Source organism: Sarcophilus harrisii, chromosome 1, assembly GCF_902635505.1.
Source record: "Sarcophilus harrisii chromosome 1, mSarHar1.11, whole genome shotgun sequence".
Taxonomy (NCBI): domain Eukaryota; kingdom Metazoa; phylum Chordata; class Mammalia; order Dasyuromorphia; family Dasyuridae; genus Sarcophilus; species Sarcophilus harrisii.
The window spans coordinates 123886785-123905754 of record NC_045426.1 but is presented as its reverse complement, the minus strand read 5'-3'; the positions used below and the strand labels follow the sequence as shown (position 1 = coordinate 123905754).

The 18970-nt window shown below is 44.2% G+C and overlaps 1 protein-coding gene across 2 annotated transcripts in view; it reads right to left on the bottom strand.

Moving 5' to 3' along the window:
• SBK1 (SH3 domain binding kinase 1) overlaps positions 1 to 16040 on the bottom strand; it is a 109512-nt gene extending 93472 nt beyond the window's left edge. Inside the window, exon 1 of one of the 2 annotated variants that reach the window (XM_031962864.1) lies at positions 15985 to 16040. The gene's annotated coding sequence lies outside the window, so the exon portion shown is untranslated. Of the gene's footprint in view, positions 1 to 5262; positions 5283 to 15984 lie in introns of those variants that run through there. The other variant, XM_031962843.1, reaches the window with a different exon arrangement.
• Between the last annotated feature and the right edge of the window lie 2930 nt (positions 16041 to 18970).

The following is an 18970-nucleotide window of genomic DNA, read 5'->3' as shown; positions in this document are numbered from 1 at the left end:
AAAAGGCCAGTATAGATTTTGGAGACTGCTTATACTTGGTAAGTAGGAGCAAAATCTTGCAGCTAGGTGGCACATTGGATAGAATTCTGGGCCTGGAGTCAGGAAGATTCATCTTCCTGAGTTCAGATCTGGTCTCAGGCACTTAACTAGCATGGCATCTCACTTGACCCTGTTTGCCTTGAGGAAACAGAGTTTCCTCATCTGTAAAATGAGCTGGAGAAGGAAATGATAAACTACTCCAGTATTTCTGCCAAGAAAACCCCAAATGAAGCCGTGAAGAATCTGAAACAGAATAAAGAAATATGGAAAAAATGGAAACAACTGAAAAACCAAGAAGCAAAATTATGGTCAGAAGGTAGGAAGAGGACCAAGAGAGATCAGCATGGGGAAAATAAAAGGGAGCTGTCCATCAGGATAGAATGGTTTCAGAGGTAAGAGATAAGGTGGTCTATAATGTCAAAAGTTAGAGGAGTCAAGTAGAATAAGGACTTAGAAAAGGCCAATTGGATTTAGCCAATAAAAGATGATTGGCACGACTATTCATAGCCAGTTTTTCTTTTCTTCTGCACTATAGACATCTTGAAGATGTTGAAGGGATAGGGAATATGGAGTTGCATGACCTGATCCATTTCAATGAAAAGGTCTCTAGTTATTCTTCGTGGTCCTGCAATGAGACTTTTTTAAGAGTCCGATTTAGAGAAACTCACGGCACTTTTGAAATGCAATTAGGGAAGGGAGCTTGCAGTGATTGCTGGATGCAGTTGATTGGGTGACCACAAAGCTAGACAGCTGCCTTGAATGCTGACAGCCACAGCCAATGGGAACTATCTTGATGACTCATTAAACTCCAGTTTTGCCTGGCAATTGGTCAGGAATCAAGTGCTGTCCCTAAGGAGTTGGGGGTAGATTATGGTCACCTAATATGCTGTAAGGGATGACGAGATTCTGGAGAGCTGAGGGTTCTACTTCCATTTGACATATGCTAAAAATGCTTGAGGGATGATTCTCTTCCCTTCTCTACTACTAACTAAAAATGCTTGAGGAGTGATTCTTTTCCCTTCTCCACCCCTAATACTATCTATGGGTATTTCTGTAGCAGCACCAGGCACACAAGAATTGGTGAGGGAGTTCAAATTCAAACTTCATTAGACAGGTCATCTATCACTTGCAAGTTTTAAATCTCACATTGTTAATTTTGTTTCTGATTTCATAAATGTACTTTTAAATACTCACATGTGAATGAGCAAGATTTATGGGACATACACAGTTGGGAAGGAAATTAAATCCTGTAAGAATGAGGGCAAAATGAGCCAAGTGAATTTAATCATGCCAGGAATTGTTGTTGGAAGTTTTCTTAATTCATCCCCTAAACATACATAGCCTGTATTTTATAAGGCACTAACAAGGAGGCTAGAAGTGGTGTGCAAAACGGGTAGTCACCCCATCTATGCATGTGCAGGAGAATTGAAAGGGGATTTAAATGTTCTATAAGCACCTGAGTTAGAAATACGGAGCTTGGGGTTCAGGACACCATCTAGTGACTAACACAGAAATTGTCCCCAGAGTGACTAATTGCACCACAAAACTGGAGTTTGATGAGTTAGCAATTTGTTGGCTCTATGGAAGTTGAGGACTGTCATAGGACAGGCTGCTTTATTTTAAGGATTGGTAAAATAGGTGACTCAGTAGATAAGAGGGCTGGACCTGGAGTCAGGAAGCCCTGAATTCAAATTTGGCCTCAGACATTTACTAGCTTTCTCTGCTTTAATGCACTGGAGAAGGAAATAGCAAACCACTCCAGTATCTTTGCTGGGAAAACTATATGGATGGCATTAGCATGTTATATAGTCAAGGGACTCATGAATAGTTAGACATGACAAAATGACTAAACAACAACAAAATATGCACATTTCTAGTTGTTGGAAAAGGAGTCAATGAATAAGGAAAGATGGAAGATTTGAGGAGAAGATAGTGAATGATGGGGGAGAAAAAGAAGTTGGATGGATCACGAGTACAAGTAGAGAGGTTGGTTTAGTCAAAAAGAATTATCTCATTGTCAGTCTGGAACAAAGAAAGATAGAATGGAAAAGAAGGATTTTGACATATAGAGTAGAGGAAAAGAAGAAGCCCATAATGGATGGCCTCTTTTTTCCCCTAGTTAAGTAGGAGGCAAGGGGAGCTGAGGGTATAAGAAGATTAAGAAGAAAGAAAAAGGTTTAGAATAATCTCTGTGGAAAATATATTTGAGTGGGAATTATGAAATAATAACAAGATTTCCATTCAGTATTGAGGGTCCAGCCAGCCTCTGAACTAATTGAAAATAGAAGGAAATTGACTTAGAAACCAGAAGGTGCCTGAGATAAGAAGGTTTCAAGGAAAATAGGAAGGATGGGGAGAGAACAACTAGACAAAGCAGTTATGTTTATAATTCATTAGGGAAAAAATTTAATACAGCTAAAGAATTTGCAAAAATTGTTGGAGTATACTAATCTCTTTCTCTGCTTTTGCTATATATTCCAAAATAATATTAGGATAATACTTTCATCTGAATACCTTTCCAGACTTATGAGAATGAAGAAAATCTTATCATTACATAATTTGACTTCTAGGAAACTGCCCTGCTCAAATATCTTTTTCCTCCTTACCAAAGAACTAACTACTTTCTGTGAGGAAACTGAATAAATGTTTAAGAAGGAACTCTAAATTTCTGGGAAATGTATTAGGATATGATCAGAATTAGTGCTAGAATATGTTAAGAACGTTTTTATCCTTGATTAAATTGGTTTTAGGAAAATGATGCTACAATTCTTTGCCAAAGGTTAAGGGATTATTGTTCTAGTTAAGGAATCAAAATCATTAATTGAATTTTCATCTTGAGTTCCATAACTAAGTTTCATCTTATTGTGGAATTTTATCTTTGGTTGGGAGTATTATAAATTACAACTAAAATGTTATGCGTCAGATAGATTTTCAAAGACAAGATGGGTTTCTATCCTTTTTTTTTTTTGGATTTCTTTTTTTAAGTAGAGATTTTTAGAATTAAAATAATTTAATTAAAATTGCCCCTGGCAGATTTGTGTCCCAAACTTGGAATTATGAATCTTTCTTTTACAAGATGAAGGAGGAATCTGGTGAAACCCAAGTTTCCTTTGACTTTTGATTCAGTTCAAGGCACATTTGTAGGGATACCTCAGCATTGCCTTGCATCCTCATTGCTCCTACTACTGACAATTTTGTTCTGCCAATGTTGATTTCTCTCTTGGAAGGTGTAAAAATCCCCATTGCCACTCAATAGTGAGAATTTTGTTTTGGAACTGATGAATCTCATACATGAATAAAGTGTTAAATTCCTTTGACAAAGTTAACTCTTTGATAAGATGATAATTCCTTGTTTTCTTCCAAGTTGCCCTACAGATAGTATAAGGAGGACAATTGTTTCTTGCCTAGGTGGTACATGAATGATGAATTAGCAAAGGAGACAGAAGGAGCAATTAGATAGGGTAGGAGATCAGGGAATTTACTGAGTTAGTAAATCCTGATGCAATGGATAGCTCTATTTCTACTTTACAGCATCACATTCTTTCAGTTTGTCCATCTGTAAAATGAACTCTCTATCAGCCAATTCATGGTGAACCTTTAACAAACCATTTTTATTGTAACTCTGTCCCTTAGTTCTCTTGGCAAAGTGATTTGATATTGTTGTATATAATTGTGGATTCTCAAAAATGCTACCAAGTCAGGTTGAATGGTCAAAACCAAACAAAATACACAGAAATGTGGAAGGGAAACAATTAGGTACATGTAGGTAGGTGGGGAAAGATGGAATGAGGTAGATGGATAACTTAATACCTCATTGTCTATCTGCCCCTTACTTTCTGTGAATATATGGAGGAGGAGAGTGTGGTAGAATAAATTGATCAGAGACCAAGATTCCTCCTCCATATATTCCTCCTCCATATATTCTTCCTCCATATGTATATACACACATATATATGTGTGTGTGCATATTGCCTCCCAGATTAAAATGGAAATTATTTGCTTTTTCTCATTGCATTTCAATGCAAAGTGCCTAGCAATATCAGGTCCATAAGAGATGTTTTTTGAATAATTATCTCAACTTTCTTCCCTTCACCTTAACATTATTATACATAAAATTAATACATGATAACTGCATCTATTGTTGCCTTCCTCCCAATTATATGGGTACAAGGGGTAGGGGAAAGGATAGGGAATATCCTAAGTCTGCTAGATCATGGTTCCAAAATTAATATAAAGAGTGAAGCCCTTGATCATGTTCAGATTGAGCACTTATTAAATACATTTATGTAACACTTTGCTGTTATAAAACCTTACATATATTATTTAATTTGTTCCCCAGAATAAAAATATAAGATAGTATAATAAATATTTATTAATAAATACTGTATACAAAGCACTGGAGAGAAATAAAATTTAGTTAAGATATGTAGTACTTTACTGTTATAAAACCTTACATACATTATTTAATTTGTTCCCAGAATAAAAATATAAGATAATACAATAAATATTTATTAATCAATACTGTGTACAAAGCACTGGGAGAGACACAAAATTTAGTTAAGATAACTCCTTAGAATTTAAAGTCTGGGGTTGGGAAGGAATTAGGAAGAGAAAGACATGAACACATCACTCTAATATATACAATATTTCATGATAAATGCATCAGAGGAGTAGAAACAAAATAGAATGTGAAATTTGGAAGGCAAGTTAATATCATTAGAAGGAGCAGGGAGAATAGCCCATTTTGGCTTGGTGGAAGCATAGTGTAAGTGAGGGAGTAGATTTAACTCAGGATTTTGTCAAAGATGGCAAAAATCGACCACGCTCCTGGGCTCTTTTCATACTAGTTTCGAAATTCAAGAGTGGGAGACACTGTCTCTCAGATGGAAATCACTCTTGGAAAGGAAGATGATGGGACTCTCTTTCTGTTCTCTCCCATCCACCCGCCCAGGCTTGGGACCTTCAAGTCTAGCAACAGAACTACTCATTCAACAGTTGGAGAGTCAGTTCAAGAGAGTTAGAGGAATAGTTTGTTTAGTAATGATACACTCCATATAGAGAGGCAGTCACTGAATACTGGAAGCAGCCTCAAGGGGTAAGATCTCTAATAGTCAAAAAGAGAACTAGCTATGAACCCAGGAAAGAGCCAGTCCTTAAAACTGAGAACTCTCAGTTAGTTCAGTCCAATTGACCCGTCAAAGGGAGCAGATTCTGAAAGCCTACCTGAGAGGCCCACTTCTTAAAGACATCGCACCCAACAGGAATCTTTCTAAGTACTCAACTAGAAGAGAAAGGTGACAGAGAATCAATAATTCTGGAGGTATAAGTTTCCTTAGTTACATATGTTCCCTAAGTATATGCCACATAAATTGTACATTGTGGCCATTCTTTCCTTGGATGTTGTTTATATTACCAGGGGAATGTGCTTCAGGTTTGTGGGAGGACTGTTTTACAGATATTGTCTTTGTGATACCACCTTAAAAATGCTTTTTCTAAGGGTTAACTACATTCTAATTGTTATGGGAAAGAACACTAGTGGGAGCTTGAGAGTTATAGTTTTGCTAGTATTGCTCCACAGGAGATAGTACCTATGAGAGTAGAAACCATGCTCTGGAGACCCCACTCATAATTATGGGTAAGGAAGTAATCCTGAGAGGGTGCTATAAGTATATGGAAAATGTGTGCTTGAAATATAAGAACATTACATAATAAGAGAAGATAAGGTTGGAAAGGTAAAGGCAGATTGGAGGATTTTGAATTCTAGACAATGGTATTATAACTCATATCATTTCTCCTGCAACACTATTTCATTTCTGCAAGAATAGAAGGGGGAAAAGATTTCAGGGAAAACAAATTGCTGAGACACCAAAAAGATAGGTAACCTATATAGTTGCACAAATTTCAGAAGTTCTTTCTTTCATTTGTTTGCCTTTGAAAGAGACTTCTGGCCAGTCATTTAGTGTATAGAGCACCAGAGAGCTTCTGCTGCAAAATTTGGGAGATTGGGCACTTCTGTTAGTGGGATCACAACCTGTTTTCTTGATCTTGTGTGCCTTGAACTGGTGGCCAGAGAATTGAGACTAGCCTAGAGAGAATAGAAGTGGTCAAGGTTGTGCTGTGGAAGTGGTGTATTGTGGAGCATAAGTAGAAGACCAGATCCAAGAGGTGTCCAGAATGCCAAAGATTGGCAATGATCATGAAATCTGAGGAAGTGTGAGAAAAGGGCAACCCTCTCTCCCTCATGCAGCCCTTTCTTTCCTTTTTAAATTCTAAGACCCAAAGCTGGAATCTGGCTAAAAATCCCCTTTTCTTCATTTCTTCTCTATAAAGCGGGTGCTTTGGGGGCTTTTTGAGGAACTCAAGAGAGGAGAGCTCAATTGGGAAAAAGAGTTGTGTGGAATAGTTGGGCTGAAGATTCCCCAAATGAGGAGCACTTAATTTTCTTTGCATTTTTGTTATGTCTAATAAGCCATATGACCAAAGTATATTGACTTATTGTGTTCTGTTAGTTTGTGGATTGTGGATTGAGAAAGGAAGTCCACATGTAGGAGGGGAGTTAGAGCTATATTTCCACATTTTAAAAAATTTTGACAGCATTACAGCACTCCTTAATCTAAACCCAGAACCAGGTTGAGGCCATCTGAAATCATAGATTATAGATTTTAAGATAGCAATCACCTGAACATTTGAAGTTGGGAAGCCTCTGGTGGCCAGTGGAGATACTACAATGTTTTTAGAATGGCTACTCTACTTGGGCTCCAAGGTAATTCTTGCCAGGGCCCCTGGCTTTGAGCATACAGTTGTCTACTGGACTTCTCTCATATTGAACCCCCCTCCTTGGATAATTAGTTAATAAAGTGGCACTCTGCTTTGCTTGAAGGTAGCACAGTAGCCAATGCAGGCTATTTACACTAATGCAGTGTCCTAAATGAGACAATTAAGTCCAACTACCAGGCAACACGCCATGAAATGGAGAGCCAGACTCTCTATCCCTTTCTGGGGCTAAAGGGGGCAGAGAGGACAGTGGAATCTAGGGGAGAATAAGACACTGGAGAGAGAACTTGCTTGACACACTTAGAGAAAGACCCATCACCCGATGTCCCAGACCCCAATCCTGCAAGCGGGAGATATCACTGCCAGTAACTGCTGGACAGCCTGTGATCCAGAGTCCCATGACTCTAAAATCAAATTCTCTTTGCCCCACAGTTTTGTATCAACAACAAAAATCCTATTTCATCATCAAGAGGCCCAATATGTTCTTTTTTATTTATAGCTTTTTATTTACAAGATATATGCACGGGTAATTTTTCAGCACCCAATATGTTCTATAATGTAGGAAAGAAATACATATTTGATCTGTTTAAATAATTTTCTCAATTGGGAAAAAATGGATAGTGTGGGGCCAGAGGGAAGCCAGAAATACTGGTTAGGAGGCTATTGCAGTACTCTAAGTGGGTGGTAATGAGTGTGTGATACTTGGGTGGTGGTGGTAGGTGTAGAAAGGAGGGGACATATTGAAGAGATGTTACAGCTGAAGTGGACAGGTAGAATCCCATGGGTGGAGGCAGCTGAAGTGACAGGTCATAAACCCACATAGGGAGCCTTCTATTTGTCACATGGCTTAACATCCCTGGTGGGAGATGACCCAGTTGTCTGTACTTGAACATGGGATGACGTGGCTTTGTTTATGTTCTTGAATATGGCAGGTAGCCATTGTGGATAACCAGGGGAGGCCTTTCTATCTTTCCCAGGAGGGTGGCCGGCTCTTGATTTTGAAAACACTGGGAACATGCCCAGTGGGGGCTGTAGGGAAGCATCTGTCTCTGTCATGAAGTAGGAGGCGACCAAACAGAGTTAGAAAGGGAGGGGGAAGAGAATTTTGTTAAGAAAATATAAGATCAAGAAGGAGAATAGACTTCTTAATTGTGGGTGGCTGGACTCAGACAGATTGCCCAGGTTGACCAAGGATTCCAGGAAACGTGATTTCAGGAGTGAAACAAACAGCTCTCTGAGCCAAGTTGAGTTTTCATGATTTCCTTACTTGTAACTAGTTTGTATTAATAGTGTGGTTAAGTGATTTTCTCAGAACCACCTTAGTAATGAGTAGCAGAGCTAGAATATGAAACCACTTGTGATTCCAAATTCATCTCTTTCTCCTCTCTTCACGAGAGAGGATACTTTTATTGTGCTGGTAAGCTAGCCAAAGACCAGTACTTTGGTCAGCTACTCTGAGTATATTTCTTGAGGGTAGAGAAAGTTCTTTGGCATCCTTTACATTAGTAATGCCAAAATCCCCCTGAATGCATATTAATTTAGAAAACCACAGATGAACATTATCTATGTCCTATTGCATTTCTATTTATTTATTTTAAATATTTCCCAATCACATTGTATTCTGCTTCAGAAAGCTCTTAGGACTGTTGCAGGAAGTATGCAGTTGCCCCCAAAACTTAATATTTGTTGAATGAATCAGTGAATAAATTGAATGACTAGAATCCTAGAGAGATTAAGTGACTTATTCAAGAACACATAGTGTTAGGGGATTCTCTTTACAACCTACAGAGAAATCTTCCTGGTTGTTCTCAGAAGTGTCAGTCTCCTTCCCCTTCCCAGCCACAAGAGGACAAAAACTTCCAGATTAAGCTGTAATTGTGAAATGTTTAACAAAATAAATGAAAGTACAATAAAGCATAGATAATGTTAATTTGTGGTTTTCTAAGTCAACGTGCCGGCCCAGGGATCTGTTTCTATTCGTGTTTGCTCTAGAAGGTCAGACCAAAAGGATATGGGACCATTTTCCATTAGAAGTAGGGCAGGAATGAATGGGAACAGAGACCCTGGGATCTTGCTTGATAGAACTTCTCCCATTCCTCATGGGGAGTATGGGTATAGGACAGTAAAGAAGTTATGAAGAATGTAGATAGTTTTGGGGCACAATCCTTGGAAGTCTGTGGGAAAAGCCTTGGAGTCTGGTTTACAACCCAGTGCCTGTCATATAGATAAGTTTGGAATACAATCCAAAATCTCCCATAAGAAGGCAAAGTCACTGGGAGGTGAGAGGGAGGGTGGGAAGCTGTGAAGGAGGGAGAATGAAAGATCTAGAAGTCTGAACTCCTGCTTTCTCCTGCTCAATGGGGACACTGGTCTGTTCTGTCCCTCCCTAGGTCTACCTCTATCCTGGGAGTCTTTCTGAAATGATTACCTCCCATCTCCTTTTCCCAGTCTCTAGTTATGTTGGGCTAGAAAGAATTTCTCATGCTCCAACTCAGCTGGTGACAAGTCTAATTTTAGGACTAACCTTCTGTATCCTTCTCTCATTTACTGTAGGAGAGGGCTCAAATGGAACTCTTGTGAGCTCCTTGACTACAAACAGGAATCAACTCCAGTTCCTTGCCTCAGTACCCAATCCTGGAAAAAAAAAACTCCCACAGAACTGGAAGACGGTCTCCAGGAGACTCATGATTATCTTAAGTTCTCCGTAGAGATCTCTTCTCTAAGTGGGATAAGAGGAAAAGGCCAGATATTTATGTTCCCTTCTTTGGGGGTTGTTGCAAAAGGTTGAGCTGGGAGAGACACTACTAGTGACTTCCAACGAGTAAGTCATTTAACTTCTCAGTACCTCAGTTTTCTGAAAGATAAGGGGCCTTCCAATGTTCCTTCCAACTGTCAATCTATGATTCTTAGAGTTCTATGAGACATTAGAGATTCCACCTTTCACACATGAGAAAAAATGTTATTTGTCCAAGTGGACACAGTCCTTTGACAGAGACTGAATTTGAACCCAGCTCTTCTCCCAGAGCTCAGAGAGCCTCAATCAATCAACTCCTAAGGAGGAAGCCTATTGTGTCCCCATTACTGTGCCACATTACTGTGGGAGAGAGGAGACAGTTCAGATTTGGTTTTTGACTTCAGGGAGTTCACAATGTAGGAACTGATAAATTGCACAAATGATGAAACTTAGTACGTATATGTTAGATAAGGTTCGTGAAATTGTAGTATGTAATTGAATGGTAACCTAGGTGGATTATGGAGTTTAGAACTGGAGAGGACCTTAGAGATATAGTGGGAAAAACACTGGTTCTAGGAGGCAGAGGACATGAGTTCAAATTCTGCCACTGATACTACCTGTGTGGTTTTGGGCAACAAACATAGCATCTCTGAGTCTCAGTTTCCCCATCTTTAATTTGAGGGGGTTGAATTCCATGAATTCCACTTCCATATTCATTCTCCCCTGTGATCTCTCCCAAGAAGCAGAGCTTGGGATTCAAATTCAGATCTTTTGATTGCATAGCCAATATTCTATCCCCTCCCTCAAGCTGCCTGAGTAGGTCAGGGAAGAAACTGGGAGTTTGGGGGGGGGGGTCAGTCAGACATAATAGGAAAAGTGTTCAATTTAAGTGAGAGGAACTGAATTCAAATCCTGCCTCTGACACATACTGACTCTAAATTTGGGCAGGTCATATAAATTCTCTTGGCCTCTGTTTCCTCAGAGATTGGAATAAATGACCTGTAGGTATTTTCAAGCTCTAGCCAAATCCGATATGTTCTACCTTCTTGAGGTGTCATTCCTCCTCCCCCATCTCATTTTATTTTAACTAGACCTGAGATGAAATCCTTCCACCAATATAGACCAGCACCTTTTCTACAACTTATGGTTTTGAATAATTGTCATTAACATTGAGGTTATGTGACTTATCCAGGGACACCCAAATAATATGTGTTAGAGTCAGGACATGAATCTAAGAATTCCTGATTTTAAGGCTGGTTCTCTTTTCACTAAGCAAGACTGTTGCTCATATCACATCCTTATCAGAAAAACATTTCTAGGTTCCCAACAATATGAAGCTATACCCACCAATAATAACAATAATTTCCATTTCCATGTCACTTTACAATTATAAAATACCTAATATTCATTTCTCATTTAATTCTCACAACAAACATTTATGAAATGTCTACTGTGTGCAGAACATTGAGCTTCTTGTATATAGAACAGTATGTCAAGGAAGGAAACAAAAGTTGAGGTAAATTGCCCTTGACTTTGTAGAGCTTAAAGTCAAAGAGACAGAAAAGTTACTAATACAGAGTACTACATTGCATAATCTTGCAGGACAGTTGCATCAGAGAGGTATGGGTAAATGGTACATGAAATCTGGTGGAAGTAGAGTAGGTGGGTGGCTGAAGGGAAGGCATTTCCAGTTGAGAGATCATAGAAGGCTTGGAGCATGTGGCATTTAAATGGGCCTTTAAAGGAAGACTGGGAGGGAGGAAACTGCTGGCAAAGGGAAGTATGAGCTCAATCATTGAAGCGCATGAGTTCTGTTTGCCTTTGGGATGGGACAAAGAGGTTTGAGAAGTCTCGGACATCTCCGTTCTCCTCCTTAAAACTCAAAGGGCCTTTTTATTCCTGTCCCTGCCCTCGGTCAAATGTTCTCCCTCCCTGCCTTATCCCACATCAGTACAATTAGCACAGGGTTAATAAGAGGTAATAGGGTAAAAAAGGAAAGAGTAATGGCCTTCAAAGGAATCTGGAATGCTGGGATCTTGTAATAGCCCTACTTAATATTTGATCTCTGGCAATATTTGACCTTCCCTCAGTCACAGTAAAATAGGAAGGTTAGACTAGATTCTTTTTTTTAACATGACAGACTTATTCCAGAGGTCCATTTGGCCATCGGACAAAGGGTGGTCTCATTTTGGCTGGAGGGCAGAATGTTTGGAGGGGCACCCCAAGGCTGGAAAGGTAATGTTCCCATGAGGCAGGTAACACAAATATTGCTGGCTCCATTTTATAGATGAGGACATTGTCTCATGGAAATTAAATGCCTTGTCCAGGGTTATACAGAGAGTTAATGGCAAATCTGTGACTAGAAGCCAGATTTTCTCACTTTATATAGAGTGATTTTTCCATGCTGCTTTGTCAAAGTTTGAATTTCTTCATATCTCGATATTAAAATTATATTCAAAATCATCTCCCTATTCTAGCTTAGACCCTGGGTTTGGACCACAAAAGGCAAGAGTCTTGCATTTGGACCCCAATTCTGTCAATAACCAATTATATGCTCTTGGACAAGTAATTTGTTCTCTCTGGTCTTGGTTTCCCCATTTGGAAACTAAGAGGGTTGACTTAGATGACCTCTGATGTTCCTTCTGTCTCTAAATTCCTACTTGGGGCTAGTATACACAGAGAAGTTCATCACAGATCCACAGCTGCCACAGCGGGTCAGATTGGCAGGATAGATGGGTGGCTCAGTCTGAACAATGCAAGAAAGAATGGCACAGGCTGGTCTGGGCTGGTGCTGCTTAGGAGAACATTCCAGCAGCCTTGGGCAGATAGGCTTGGCCACCTGCCCTCCCCCTAGGCTAACAGGTGTTCCTGGGAAGGCTAGCCTTTATATTTTTAGCCTTGGCACCTGGCACCTGCCCATTCGCTCCATCTCTGCTGCCTTCCCCTCACCTCCCAGTCTTTAAAGCCTTCTCTAGCCAGGAAGGGGGAAGCTCCTTGGGCTAGAAGAGGACAGACATCTTCTCAAGAAAAGGATAATCATTCTCTAAGGGAAGGAGATGCCAGATGTATGTGGTGTCTGTGGAGAGTGCCCATAACGGGAAGATCCTGAGACCTTAGGACCAAAGGAGTTGGTGACTGATGGGGCTTGGAAGTAAGGAGAATGGGGCTCCTGATAGAGAAGCCTGTAGACTGCTTACTTCAAGAGACTTCTTCGACTAGACCAAATGTCATGTCAAGAAAAGAGCCTAGTCTAACTTTCCTATTTTATGTGACTGAGGGAAGGTCAAATATTGCCAGAGATCAAATATTGAGGAGGGCTATTACAAGATCCCAGCGTTCCAGATTCCTTTGAAGGCCATTACTCTTTCCTTTTTTACCCTATTACCTCTCATTAACCCTGTACTAATTGTACTAATGTGGGATAAGGCAGGGGAGGGAGAACATTTGACTGAGGGCAGGGAGGAGAGTAAAGAGAGCTGGAGGCCTTTTGAGTTTTAAGGAGGAGGAGAATGGAGATGGGAAATGGATTATCACAATCTTCTATCCTGTCTCTCCTATCACACACTTCTACTGAGCCTGGTTTGTTAGTCTTCCAGGATCTGGACCTCTCTCTATTTTCTTGTGTATCAATCTTCTATTGTCGCTTAACTCGCTGCTCTTCTTGGGACCAAAGGCCAGCCATTTCAATGATGTTCTCAGTGGTGTCCTAGAATCATTCCCTTTCTGTCTCATCCCATCTTACTTGGCTTTTAAGCTACAGTGAATTGCTTTTCTTTGCTCCCCTTTATGGGTCTTTTTTCCTCATGCCCCTTTCATGGAGGATATTGCCAAGACTCTGTTCTTAGTGTTCTTTTTTTCCTCTTCCCTTGGTGATTCTACCTCCTCCCACAGACTACTCTTACTTCATCAAGATTGCACTCGACTATCTCCCACCCTGCAAGAACTTAAAGAACTTGTGGTTCTTACCTCTAGAACTAAATTTCCAAATCCATGTTAGATTTTTTTTTTCACCTGAATGTTCCACCAAATGCCAGAATCAATATGTCTTCAGGCAAAATCTTCATTTTCCCTCCCAAAATCCCTGTATTCCCTATTTATGCTGATGTTACCATTACTTAGGCTAGAAAATTTTTTGTTGTTCAGTTGCTTTTTTTTCTTTTTGGCAAAGATTATAGAATGGTTTGCGATTTCCTTCTCTGGCTCATTTTATAGATGAGGAAACTGAGGTAAATAGGATTAAGTGACTTGCCCAAAGTCACTTAGCTAATAAGTATGAGACTGGATTTGAATTCATGAAGATGAGTCTTCCAGACTAGACCCAGCATTCCCTCCATTTTGGCGTCACCCAGTTGCCCGTAGAAAACTCAGAGCCAACTTGGACGTCTTCATTTGTCATGTCTGGCCCATTCTTTGACAATATTGCCCCATCTCTGCTCCTATTGCCACTGGTCTATGTCAGGCTTTCATCTCCTCCTAGCTAGACCGTTGCAATAGCCTCCAAGGAGGTTTCCCTCTTCACCATCTTCCCCCTCCAATTTATCCTGCTTTGCACCCGTGTGCTCTAAAAATACCCAGGCCCTGTATGTAAATGTGCCATAACCCACACTTAAGATCCGTGCAAACACTCTGTATGCCATCCTACAGATGTACAGCCCCATACAGAAGGACAGCTGCCGCTTCCTTCCTACACATGTAGGTGATAAAGCCCTACAGACACACTGTACCTTAGACCCCGCTCTGTACATACATAGCCCTCCCTGTACTATATTTTGTACCTACTGGTGCACACACACACAAGATGGGCAAGAACACAGCCTTCAGTCCCCTAGAAGAGAGAGGCAAGATCCCCATTTTAAATCCTCCTCCCAGGGAGCCCACGGAACAGCGCTTTCCTCTGTGTCCAGCTGCTTCTCTTGGCTGGGCCGGACTGTGAAATCGGAGGGAGGTTTCCTGAATTTCTTGTGTCCTTAATGGGTTTTTCCATGTTATAGCAGGGAGTGTGTGTGAGTGTCCCTGGCCCCAGAATCTCCCAGGACTTTAGGTTCCTTGAACCTTCTTGTTCCAGAATGGGTGCGAGCCCAGTTAATGACTTGGGACTCCCATCAGGGGTCCTTAAATGCTTGTTTCTTTCCACCTTCTCTCCTGGTTTCTCTCCCCCTCTGCCTGTTGCCTACAGGGCAGAGAGCCAGGGAGACTCAAGCGCTGAAAGCCGGTCTCATGTGTTTGTGTGGGTGTGCGTGGTGCTCACGTGTAAGTGGGCATTTATGGACACGGGGTCTTTGTGTTTGTGTGCCCACTTTGTGGGGAAGGGGCCAGTGGGCCAAAGAAGCCAGAGGCAGGAGCTGCACTCAGCTGCTGTCGGGTCTGTGAGCTTTCAGGGAAACATGAGACCTCTTTCAGCATGTTCCCAACCCAAAAGCAAGTGCATTAACCACCAGTAACCCACTTAACCACAGACCTCCAAGAAAAGGACTGAGTGTTGGCAGCTGGAGACAGGGGTCACCTCTGCTCCAAGCCCCACCCACACACTGTGCCTGGAGGCTGAATCAGCACCTAGGGATGGAGATCTCTAAGGACCTGAGAAGAGCCCAGATAGCTCCACCCAAGACCGACAGGGGAAAGCCTGAAGCAACATGGTCTGGGAGAAAGTGCCCAGAGACCTTTGTGACTTTGTGACTAGTTTGTCTTGTGCCCCTCCCCAGCCTCAGTTTCCCTTTATGTAAGATATGGAGATTATCATTCTAGGGTGTCACGAGGAGTTGGGCTCCCCACCTGTTCCGGAGCTGAGGGTAAAGGTAGAGGATGATGACTGAGCCAAAGCATGTGGCTGGGGGAGTGGGGCTACCCCAGCTGCCATTAGGTGGGCTTGTAAGTAGATGATTCACCTTCCTTCCTCCTCCAACTAGGCAGACACACACCTCACGCACCCCCACCCCCTTTCCTTCCATTCCCCCCCAGTCTCCCCCACCAAGTACCAGGGATTTTAGGAATCCAGGGTATGTAGGGAGAGGAAGGCCACCAGAACTGAGCAGAATGCATTCCTCTTCTCAGCCAGGGAGACGTGCCCAAGGGGACTTCGGCCGGCTGGGGCTTGAGGGTCGGGGGTACTCAGCCTGAGGAGGGCCTGAGAGAGGAGCCATGTATAGCCACAACATGGATATTCCCAGAGTCACCCAACATAGATCCGTATGGCAAAAGCACATGTCCTCCTGCTGCCCCGGGATCCCCGCCTCTGTCCATCGCCCTCTCCCACTTCTGGCTCATATGGCACACATCCTGAACTTTCCCCTTTGAGGACCGTGTTATTCTTGTCCCTCACAACTCTCCCCCTCTGCCCTAGTGACCCTGTGACCACACGCTGAGCCCAGAACCAGTGGGGACTTCCCTGCCCAGTGAGCCCTGTTATCACCTCCATGGCTGCCCTCTGCCACACTGACCTCTGAAGGGGAAGGGTCTCCAGAGTCTCTTCTTCCTTGTGAAGGCAGATGAAGCAGAAGGCCTGGACGTCCTCAGCCCCGCAGCCCGTGGGCCAGGGAGGGGGCAGGTCCAGGATGGGGCAGGTGGAGCAGGTCGCAGAGGCAGAAGCCTCCTCATCGTTGGTGTCCACAGCCTCCGCAGGGCCCCCAGAGCTGGTGCTGGTCAGAGTCAGCAGCCCATCTTCCTCCTGCCCGCAGGGCCTCCAGCCCCCATCCTGCACCTTCTCCCCCAGGTTGCCCGTCTCCCTGGTATGTGGAAGAGCCTGGGGCTCCCCCGGCCACTCAGGATGCCCTCTCCGGGGGCTGCCAAACCCTGGGCTGGTGCCCTTCCTTCTTGGGAAGCCCAAATGAAGAAGCAGGAGATGATGGAGTTCGGCTGTGCTCCTAACAGAGGGCTGGCTCAGGGGGTCCCTGGGGCACGGAACCAGGGTCCGAAGTGCTCTGAGCTTCTCTTTTTGCCCCTAAGTAGTACCTCACACCTCACCGGGGTCCCCCTGACCTCAGCAGCCGCAACCAAGCGTGGTCCCTGGTCTTCCCAGAGGGGCAGGGATGGGAGGGCGAGCCCAGGGATTCCCAGCGAGCCAACTAGCAGGAGTGGCAGCTGGGAAAGTTTGCTCTTTTCCTGCTGGCTGTGGCTCAAGGGAGCCAGGAGGGACTGATGTCTGGGAGCTGACGGATGGCCCCTCGCCTGGCTACCCCACCCCCGGCGAGGCAGGGAGGCCGGGGCTGCTCTGAGGCGATCTGGGTGCTCCCTCGTGGAGGAAAGTTCTGGCCTGGAGCTCTCCTCCCTGGCTGGGCTCTGGTGAGACCAGACCGGCGGCTCCTCACTCTCACTCTGACTCTGACAGATCAGCGACTGACTGTGTGTGTATTAATAGCTCGAGATTCACGCTGAGAGGCAGGAGCTTAACTCCTTCCTCCCCGCAGCCCTGGAGACGCTGTGCGGTGCCTCTGCCCATCTTTGGGAGACGGCGTCGAGGACCAGGACAAACAGGGGAGCCTGCGGGGCTGGCGTGGGGCCCAGGAGGAGTGAGCCGCCCGTCCCTTCCACACTGAGAAGGACGTTCAGAGGGATTCTCTCTCGGGTATACGGCCCACCTCCTCTCTGGTACACGGCCCACCTCCTCTCCAAACAGATTGTGCGGGGCTGGGGACTGCGTGGGTCGGTCTGCCCTTCCCCGTGCCACTGGATAGTTTGCCCGTCCTTATTGTGATAGCTCAGGGGTCAGCAACGGCAGCGCTTTCAAGGTTAAGGTCATGGTTTCATTACCTGGGGGTCAGGTAAACCTGCCTTCGGCTTATGACCCTCTCTGGCTAAGGGCACTAGGAAGCACAGCAAGGCCTGCATTCAAGGCACTTCCTAGCTGTGTGATCCTGGGCAGCTCGCGGCACCCTGTTTGCCTCAGTTTCCTCATCCATAAAACGAACTGGAGAGGGAAATGGCAAACCTCCTCGGTGTCTTTGCCAGGAAAACCCCACAGAGACATGAGACACATCAGACACGATAGAACAACAGCAAATCTAGCTGCCTGCCCCCACCTCATCCCAGATTCACCACCTCGCCATTCTAGCCAGCCCGCTCTGTCCCCTACTGACCCCTCACTCTCGAAAGAGAGAGTCCTTCAACCCCTATTTTAGCCTAAACCCGGACTCTGGCCACAGGCTGATTTCACCTGCCCTCGCCCAAACCCACACATACTGAAACCCTAATAACGGCACATACGGGGTCCTCACCCCAGTCATCTCTGCTCTGACCACAAAGGGACTCCCTGATTCCGGGCTCACACTGGGTCTAACATCACAGATACGTTCTTTGGGTCACAGGCACTGGATGAGTATGTGGAGGGCTCCTTGTAGACCGTCTCCAGCCTTATTCCCATAATTAGTGAAAGGCTCAGAGACAGAAGGAAGGTCAGGAGGGGGATTCTCCTTCTGGGAAGTGCAGCACGTTGTTCTTATGGAAATGCCACTGGGTAAAGCGATTTCTCTTTCTGCTGAGCATCCTTAAGCTCCAAAGATGATTGGGAGGAGCAATAATTGGATTGTAGTGTTTTTTTTCCTGGACTACATCATCTCAATGTGACTGGAGAAGGGGGTGTGTGGTGTCTGTCTTTGGGGTTAGTTGTGAGTAATCTGCATCCCAGGTTGAAGGGCTAGGTCTGGGTTGGGATTTAAGTGGGTTGTGGGATCTGTGCTGAGGAGACCTCTTCAGAACTATCCCCTAGAACTGGTTGTGATGTAACTCTGGGTCATTAGCCCAGAACTACTTATTTCCAGGTTCCAGGAAAGGTACTTCCTTCCCCACCACAGGAATGGGGGGGGGGGGGGGAGGATGAGCAGGAGGGCCAGGAGAACTTGGGAAGGGAGAGTGAGTGCCTCAGGAGAGAGGGATTGAGGGTATAGTCAGAGATCTGGGGGAGGGGGAACAGCTGGACCTCCCAAGCCTAATCTGGAGCCTAGAACTGGGCAGAGGAGGAGCCAGGAGGAACCCAGAGGAGGTCCCCCTTCCCCCACTCAGTGCAGTCTCATTCTGGGGAGGGGGAGGGAGGAAACCAGGACAGGCCTCCTACCTCTCAGGTGACACCTCCTCCTCAACCAACCAGACTCAGCCTGGCTGGAGGAGGAGGAAGGAGGGAGGAGGCAGGGTAACAGAGAGAAGGGGGATGGGGAAGGACCTGCTCTTGTAAGTCCCCTGCCGTCCTCTTCCAGTCTGGGGCAAGGATCAGCCACAAAAGACAGCGTTTATTTCTCGAAGGGCTTGAGGGAAGAGGCTGCTTTAGGTGGGGGGAGGGCATTGTGGGAAAGGCTGAGGAGAGACCCAGATGAAGAGGGGACATGATTTTGAGGGTATTTCGTTGTGTTTGGGAGGAAGGGGAACCTCCAGGAGGCTTTTGTCCCATCAGCTCTTCTCCTCCATGAAGACCAGGTGGTTATGGGTATTTGGAGG